At 41.7% G+C, this 8731-nt stretch overlaps 1 long non-coding RNA gene across 1 annotated transcript; it reads right to left on the reverse strand.

The window, feature by feature from the left end:
- Positions 1–7337: 7337 nt before the first annotated feature.
- Positions 7338–8390, reverse strand: LOC119299321. Its single transcript, XR_005146178.1, has 2 exons — positions 8196–8390; positions 7338–7591 (listed from the first exon to the last, which is right to left on the reverse strand). It is a non-coding gene; the product is annotated as an uncharacterized LOC119299321 (long non-coding RNA).
- Positions 8391–8731: the final 341 nt, after the last annotated feature.

The raw sequence follows: 8731 nt of genomic DNA on the forward strand, positions 1-8731 counted from the left end.
ACCAGCTGGGCAGGCACCTGCGTGGCAACATGCAGCTGCCAGGCCAAATTAGCAAGCACCTATGTGGCGTCATGCAGATCTTCATGAAGGCCCTACCACCCCACCACCTCTGCTGCCTGCCTACCTACATGGCGCCGCATGCATCGCTAGCATGGGCGCGTGTCGAGGCGAAACGAAGCGGCGACCGATGGGACGTGCCTCGTTCCCATCCCGATAAAGCTAATGGACACCTACGTAGCACATTTAATGCGCTTTGTCCCGTAATGCCATGCGATAAGCTCGCGCACTGTAGGCCTTTCCACCTCCCGTGTGCCACTGTGGCAGCCCCTTTTTCTATAAAAGGAGGCCCGAGACGACCAGGATGGGGATTCGGCTTTTTGGAACGGCGTAGCCACCGTAGCTAGTTCAGAAAGCTCAAGAACACTCAATCCATCCACCAAAGCAGTACTAGGGTTTTACGCATCCTTGTGGCCCGAACCTGGGAAAATGACCCGTGTGTTAGCTTCTAAACCTGCTCTTCTCACGACCTCGCGCCCGCCGACCGTAGAAGGGATCCCAGTGATCCCATAGGTGTCGTTCTCACCGACAGTATGTCATTTTGGAGCTAAGTAAGCTTATTATGTCATTTTGGATGAAAATAAGCTAAGTATATGATATGTATGAGATTATGGAGGTTATAATGCAATTTTTAACCTAAGTAAGCTTATTATTCCATTTTTGACATAAGTAAGCTAAGTATTGGTCATTATTGAGCTAACCTAGGTAACTAAGCATATTAGAGCTAACTTAGCATATTTGAGCTAACTTAGAGCTAACTTAGGTCAATTTGGAGCCAACTTAGGTAAAATGTGTCATTTTGGAGCTAACTTAGGTCATTTTGGAGGAAACGAAGCTAAGTATATGTCATTTTAGAGCTAACTTAAGTAAAATGGACCATTTTCAGCTAAGTAATCTTATTATGTCATTTTGGAGGAAAATAAGCTAAGTATATGATATTTATGAGGTTACAAAGGTTATTATGCCATTTTTTTTACCTAAGTAAGCTAATTTTGCCATTTTTACATAAGTAAGCTAAGTATATGTCATTATTGAGATAACCTAGGTAACTAAGCATATTAGAGCTAACTTAGCATATTAGAGCTAACTTATGTCATTATGGTAAGCATATCGGAGGTAATAAAGCTAAGTATATGTCATTATTGGAGGAAAATTTGCCACAAAGACGATTTCACTTTCAGAGCTGAAGATCAGACCTCTAGGGTTCCCCGAAAGTTGGATGGTGAGCCTTTGAAATTGTGTGGATATGGAACGTATGTCGTTGAGAATTTTCCATGCCAATGACCACTTCGTCGTTTCACCCTCGTCTACGTCATCTATCACCAGTGGTGTAGCTTTCTCTTCCTTCAGACCTAACTTGCCCATCGCCTCCTCCAGTCATGCCCTCACCGCACGTGGCAAGAGAGCGCCTTCGTTCCCTTTGACATCGCCAAATGGATCCATCCCGACACCACCCCCGTATGCGCCCCACCGACCAAGATCAATCGTGCGTCCCCTCGAAACTATAATCGCCTAACATGAGGCTCCTATGTTTTTGGGGCAGTAGACCAATGGCTGCGATCACAGTGGTGCTCCCGTCAACCAGAGTTCGACTCCTATGTGGAGCGAATATATCTGGGGTTCTCACTAAGGAGGGGTCGATAAGGCACCTATCCCGTTTGAATGTGTAGAGAAAATGATTCCCCGCGATAGCCTACGTAGACGTTGCTTGAGGATGAGGATGAGGATTATACGTGTAATTCTCTCCAACGTTTTATGGTACACAATATTCATCCAAGAAGCCTACATGCCACCAACAGTCACGCCTAGAACTCCACTGACACCGATGACTCCATGAAGGGGACCTTCAAGGAGAAGAACCTCGCAGGTGTGTCGGTGCGGTGGGCGGGAGGAGCGGGCTACGGAACAATGCTGTGTATGGGGGATAGCGATAGGTTACCAAAGAAAGATATAATTTGTTCGTCTAGATGAAAACAGTTTTAAAGAGAAAAGCTTAGACATTGGTAAATAGAAAACTAATATAAGTACAAGGGATAGCATACATCCGAGGACAGATGAAAAGGTTCATCAAAAGTTATCACAAAATTCTAAACATTTATCAATCCATCGATAAGTAGACAATTTAGGACGGCGACCACTCCTCGGATCCGTAAGTAAGGAATAAAAATAGATGAAGGAAACCTTAACTTTTTTAGATATTTTTAGACCATACGTATTTTTTGGGCAAAACTTTTTTTGATAGTAAATATTTGGTTAATAAGTGGAGGCGTTCGGCATAGTTTATAATAGCTCAACTAGCCTAGCACTAAAATCCATTTTGCAACGGATGATCATTTTTTTGCGAGAAAACTTTCGATCTATTCCTCCATTCTTTTGACGTAAGATGTATTAGCCTAGCACAAGAAAGAAAGAGATACACGCAATCAAGAAACATACTTTCCTTCCTTTCCTACAAGGAGAGTGTCACGCCCAATATGCGACTCTATCCTAAAGGAACTCGAAGGTCCCACCAAGGATAGCACCGCATCTTGACATGCTTTTGAAAGGTGGATATCATTACATCATACCATTACATAATAGTTGGGGATACATACAAGACATACAAATGCCATAAGAATACATCAACATCATACATGCGAACAACATCCGACTACAGATGTAGCACAAACAAAAGCTCAAACGACATCCACCCTGCTAGCCCAGGCTGCCGACCAGGAACCTAACCCAAGATCGATGAAGAAGAAGAACTCGAAAACAAGTAAACATTGCTCTCACGTCATGATCATCACATTACATGTACCTGCAACTGTTGTTGTAGTAAACTGTGAGCCACGAGGACTCAACAATCCCATTACCATGGGTATCAAGACTAGCAAAGCTTAATGGGTAGGAAAAGAATAAGTGGTGAGGTTGCAGCAGGGACTAAGCAATGTATGGTGGCTAACTCACGAGTACAAGAGGAAGATGAGAATCTACGCAAACGGTCGCAAACTAGTAATGATGAAGAAGTGATCCTGAACTACTTACGTTCAAACATAACCCAACCATGTTCTCCTCTCGAACTTCCCCGAAAAGAGATAGTCACGGTTAAGCACTTGGTTGGTGTATTTTGAATGAGTTTACTTCAAGTCCTCTACAACCGGATATTAACAAATTCCCATCGGCCACATAACTGCGGGCATGGCTCTCGAAAGTTCAAACCCTGCAGGGGTGTCCCAACTTAGCTCATGACAAGCTCACGATCTGCGGAGACAATCCTCCATCGCGGGACCCTCCGATTAGACTCGGAATCCCGGTGCACAATACATTTTGACAATAGTAAAACTAATCCAGCAAAACCTCCCAGCGTTCCGACACCCTAATTGTAGCCGCACGTATCTCGTCTGAGGCCACGACCGGATAAGCGAAGCGTACATGATCCAAATACCCCAAGTTGCCTAGGGGTGGTCCCGCACGGTGCTCTAGTTTGGGACCAACATGGCCCCCCTACTATGTAGAAAGAATCCGCGGGTTCATGACGCCCTATGCCAATTAATTATTTAGTTCAAGAATTATTATGGCAAATGTTAAAACCAATGTTGAGCCTTGCTAGAAGAGTTTTATTCAAAGCGAACTGTCAAGAGGGGCCCATAAACCCTCTCCATGTTAGGGACACAAAATCAAGGAACATAACACCAGTATGACAGAAACTAGGGTGGAAAGAGTGGAACAAAACACGAGGCATAAGGCCGAGCCTTCCACCCTTTACCAAGTATATGTGTGCATTAGTTAAAATAAGAGATATTATGATATCCCAAAATATCCATGCCCTAGCATGGAACAACCTGCACCTGCAACTAGCAAGGCTATAAGAGCGGCTGAGCAAAGTGGTAACATAGCCAAACAACGGTTTGCTAGGAAGGGTGAAAAGGTTAGAGGCTAATCATGGCAATTTGGGAGGCTTGATAAACAAGTGGTACGTAGCGCGACACATCGATATCATCGAAATAACTAGCATAGCAAAGATAGTAGTGAGATCCAAGGTGACGGTCATCTTGCCTGAAATCCCGCTAGGAAGAAGAATGAGTCCATGAAGAAGACGATCCCACGTAGTCGAACGAATCCTCACAATCGCAACGAAATAGGAACTATCGAGAAGGAGCACAACTGGAAAGAAGCAAGCAACATGGTAAACACACAACACATAAACATGACATGATTCTCAACCAAGTATGATCCATGGCAAGGCTATATGATGCTACTCATGGCAAGAGATGATGCATACAAGAACAAGACATCAAAGCAAGTTTAAATGAGGCCGAAAACAACATATAACAATTCTGGTAAGTCCTCATATGTAAATTTCGAAATTGGTACTGATCTGAACAAAACTTTATGTTAAAGTTGTTAAACATCAAGTTAAAGTGCACCAAGATGATCTACACGGTTTTCTAGTCAAGTTACATGTAAAGTTCGTTTAATTCGGAGCTACGGCCTAGAAGATATGAGCAAAACAAGTTAAACATGGCACTGATTGCAAAATGCAAGCAAAACAACATCATAAACACTCCAAAATAAGGATTCAACAAGGCAACATGAAACTACATGCACAACTAAGCAAGTTTCATATAGAGCATGCTCAAAACGGACCCACGGTTCAACACATACACCCAATTCACGTTTCAAACACAATCTGCCGAAAAGAGCAACTAAGCACTTTGCAATCAAGGAAACAACAAGCTAGAGGAAACATATGGACACAAACTTGATATGCACTCAAAGTACAGATTGCATGCTCCAAATTACACTAAGTTTCAAGTTCATAGGCATCAGGATTAATCCAAGATGATCAATGCGAAAAGCAACTTGATAACACAGATTATGACTTAGTGAAAAACAAATCATATGCTTGAGGAGAAATAACATGTTGACATGTTGGAGGCATGAAACAATGATGCTATAGTGCAAGAACATAACAAGCAAAAGCATGGCATTCTAGTACAAGTTGAACATGGCAAAACATGATTACTAAGCATCTCCATAAGAGCCCTAGATCAATGGCAATCAACAAGACAAGATGCAACAGGATATAAGATGATTCTCAGACTAGAGGAAATCTGGGAATGCAAAAAAAATACATTATGATGCTGACTTCGGAGGCACATAACAGCAAGCATAGAAAATTAAGTAATCATGCAAAATACATGGGCATATAGTAGACATTATATACTTTAACTTAGTCCATGGGCACAATTTCATATGAGGAATGGAGTAATTACTATGATTCATGCAAAAAGGAACATGTTGTTATTAGGATAACATATTTAGCATGATGGCAACTTGAGAGCAAGAAAGAGACAAGCTACAGCAAGTTATATGGCAACCAAGGGCATGGCATAAAATTACACATAACAAAGAGCAAAAACATCAAGGCATCATAACCATATGACTCATGGACTAGTGGGAACCATCAAGACAAGTTTGAATTTTATAACAGTTTCAACAAGTGTAAAACAACAACTTTAGCATAGCATATTAGCAAGCTTGGAACAGAGGTCATATGAAGTCTAAAATTATCAAACTTGGCGTGTGGACAAAATACGCATAGCATACTTCATATCATGTAATGGGAGCACCTCTAAAAGAGATATAGTTTAATTAATAACAAGCTCAAAACATGGCATCATGAAGTTAACAGAAAACTCGAACATCATTTAGGCATGTTCATGGCAATGAAAACATATGCTACAGGACATATATGAGGCATCAAATGGCATGGCATGATAGAGCATAACATGAACATCAAAACATGTCAACAGGCGGTGCGCGCGACGAGCTGTGGGGCGGAGGCGGCGCGAGCTGGCGGCAACGCAGCGGCGGCACAAGGCGACGATGTGGGCGGCTCAGGCGCCGGCATGAGGCGCGGCCCGGTTCGGCCCGGTGGCAGGCCGGCAATGGGCCCTGCAGGCCTGCGTGGAGGAGACGGCAGCGGGTGACATGGCGCCTTCTGATTCGTCGAGGGCAGCGGCGTTGGATCCGTCCGGCGCGGACGGACGTATCCGGCGGCGTGGAGGGAAGATGGCAGCTAGGGTTTGGACTGCGAATTCGGACGACCTATATATAGGTATAGGGAGCTAGGAGAGGGCAAATGAGGTGCGATTTTCTCCCACACGATCGTGATCCAACGACGGAGAGGATGGAGGGGGTTTAGATGGGCTATTGGGCTATTATGAAGGGGTGCTGGGCTGCAAAGAGAAGGAGGGGTTTCGGTTAACGCGGTTAACCGTTGGGGCATCAAACAACCTCCAAATGGAACGAAATTTTACAGGCGGTCTACCGGTGATATACCAAGGCCACTCAACAAATCTCGGCCCTTGATGAGAACATTTTTGTCCCGCTCATGAAACGAGAACTGGAAGGTGCAACGGGTGCATGTGAGAGTGTCGGATGTCGAAACGGACAATGGAGAAAGTGACCGGATGCAAGTTTTGAAAAATATGATGATCTAATGCACATGATGACATGGCAAAAATGTAGAACACAAGAAAATGTAATGGCAACAACAACGAATAACTAGAAGACACCTGGCGCATCGGACTTGGGGAGTTAAAGAGAGATACATAAAATCATGAGAGAGATACTTTTTGTTTCTCTATAGGAATAAAAATGAAATTACGAGGAATTATAAGAAATGCAACTGAGGCAGTATTCACCAACTGTCAGGTAGTTCAAAGAACACTAGAAGTAAAATTTACATCCAGGTCCATAGACCACTTAGCGACGACTACAAGCACTGGAGCAAGCCAAAAGGCGCACCTTCGTCATCACCCATCCTTTGTCGGAGAAGGGCAAACATTGTTGTGGTAGATAGCCAGGAACAAAAATACGTTGCAGCTCATGAGTTCCAGCTGAATATGTTTGATGGACCATTGATATGCGCTTATTTTGTGTGCAATAACAATGAATCTATTTGGTCCCAATAGCCAATAAGCCATAATATGTTTTCCAGCTGTCCTAGCTCTTGGTATCAAAGATGATTGTTTGCTACAGAATTATTTAAGTCGATACATCAAGGTCTGCACAAAGGTATGGATAAGTTTAAAAGATTTGACACTATCTAGTGTATAGTTCCAGATTCAGATGAAAAAACATTCTGATTGAAATCATAGTATTAATTATACTTTGGTGGTAGATTTAATTTTAATTTTTCCCAAAAATTGTCCCAATACCGTGAGTGTAATGCATGTGTATGTGAGCATCTATGTTAAAAAAGGCCATGATACGGGTTCAAATACAAAGAGTAGGAAAATAAAAATGTTCAATTAAATTATTCCAGCTAGAAAAACAATTCATAATGCTCCCAAGTGAATCTTTCTTTACAAACATTATTCTTGGTCATTTTCTTGCTACAATTATCTGATGCATTCGCAGTGACCATCACGGTAGGTCCCACCTCCGTAAGCATCTCTGTTGCAGATATCATTACAAAATGAAGGATCCGTACATGGAGTGTAGGGTTCACGGTGCCCCTCGACGCCAATGTTAGCTTCCTTGCCTACAACAATAAAAAATAAAAGGTGCCATCAGAACCTCTTGTTGTTCGTATTTAAACTAGGATTCTGTGAAATCAATGTACTATGCAAATAGTAGGACAACAGTGGAGTGCTAATACAAACATAGGAAGAACATCTACTGGCTGGTATATAATTATTATGTACTATGGAAACCATATGTACCACGACAGAATTGTAATGGTGATCACAAAATCACAAGGAAAACACCTCTTTCTTTCCATGCCATTGTTAAATAACACTAGGTTTAAAGTACTATGAGGCATGATAACTTTTAAATAAGGGGACGAACGCGACGCACAAGTTTGCACTACAAGGAAATATAGTTTTATATCTATTTGTTGCGAGTATGAGGAAAAAGATACTTGCCTATCTTAACTAAACACCTCACTCTATTAGGCACGGTTGAAACACTTTTCTCTTGCAAAAATACTTGCATATATTAACTTGAACGATCAAACTTCATAAGAAACATTCATATCATTGGCAACAGAGAATGATGCAATAGGATCAATTTTTTATCTAGCTCTAGGAAACCACAAATTCATATATACTACAGTTGATAAGCTCTGGTAAATAGAAATGTACCTATCTTCCTCCCTGATGCTTCACTCGACAATAAAGTGGTTGAAACCATCAAAAGTGCCATCAAGCACAGAACACCAGTGTTGATCCGGATTAGAGCCATAATGAAATTGTTTAGTGTTCTCTTCTCCTATGTCCGTTTGGTTTAGACTTGTACTACTTTGCTGGTTCCTTCTGCTGTTTATATAGAGGCATGGCCGATTCTTGGAGTATCAATGTTTGCCATTTTATTCATTCCTGCTTTGGCGAGTTTCCTTTTTACAATTCGCCGTGATTAATAAGGATCCTCGGATTATGCGCACATCATGGAATATCCTATAGGTATCGATTGATAGAATACAAATACATCCATAAGGAGTTTCTTAGTATTCCATATACACAATTAGGGCATTTATTGCCTCCTAAAAATAACCATATGAAATTAATTAGTTTTCCATTATAACATTGTGACATTTTATTGGCTCCCAATATTATTTACAGACGGAATTAATTAGTAATACTCCATACCAAGATTATGGTATTTATTCGCTCCAAAATTA

Source organism: Triticum dicoccoides, chromosome 1A (assembly GCF_002162155.2).
Source record: "Triticum dicoccoides isolate Atlit2015 ecotype Zavitan chromosome 1A, WEW_v2.0, whole genome shotgun sequence".
NCBI classification, from domain to species: domain Eukaryota; kingdom Viridiplantae; phylum Streptophyta; class Magnoliopsida; order Poales; family Poaceae; genus Triticum; species Triticum dicoccoides.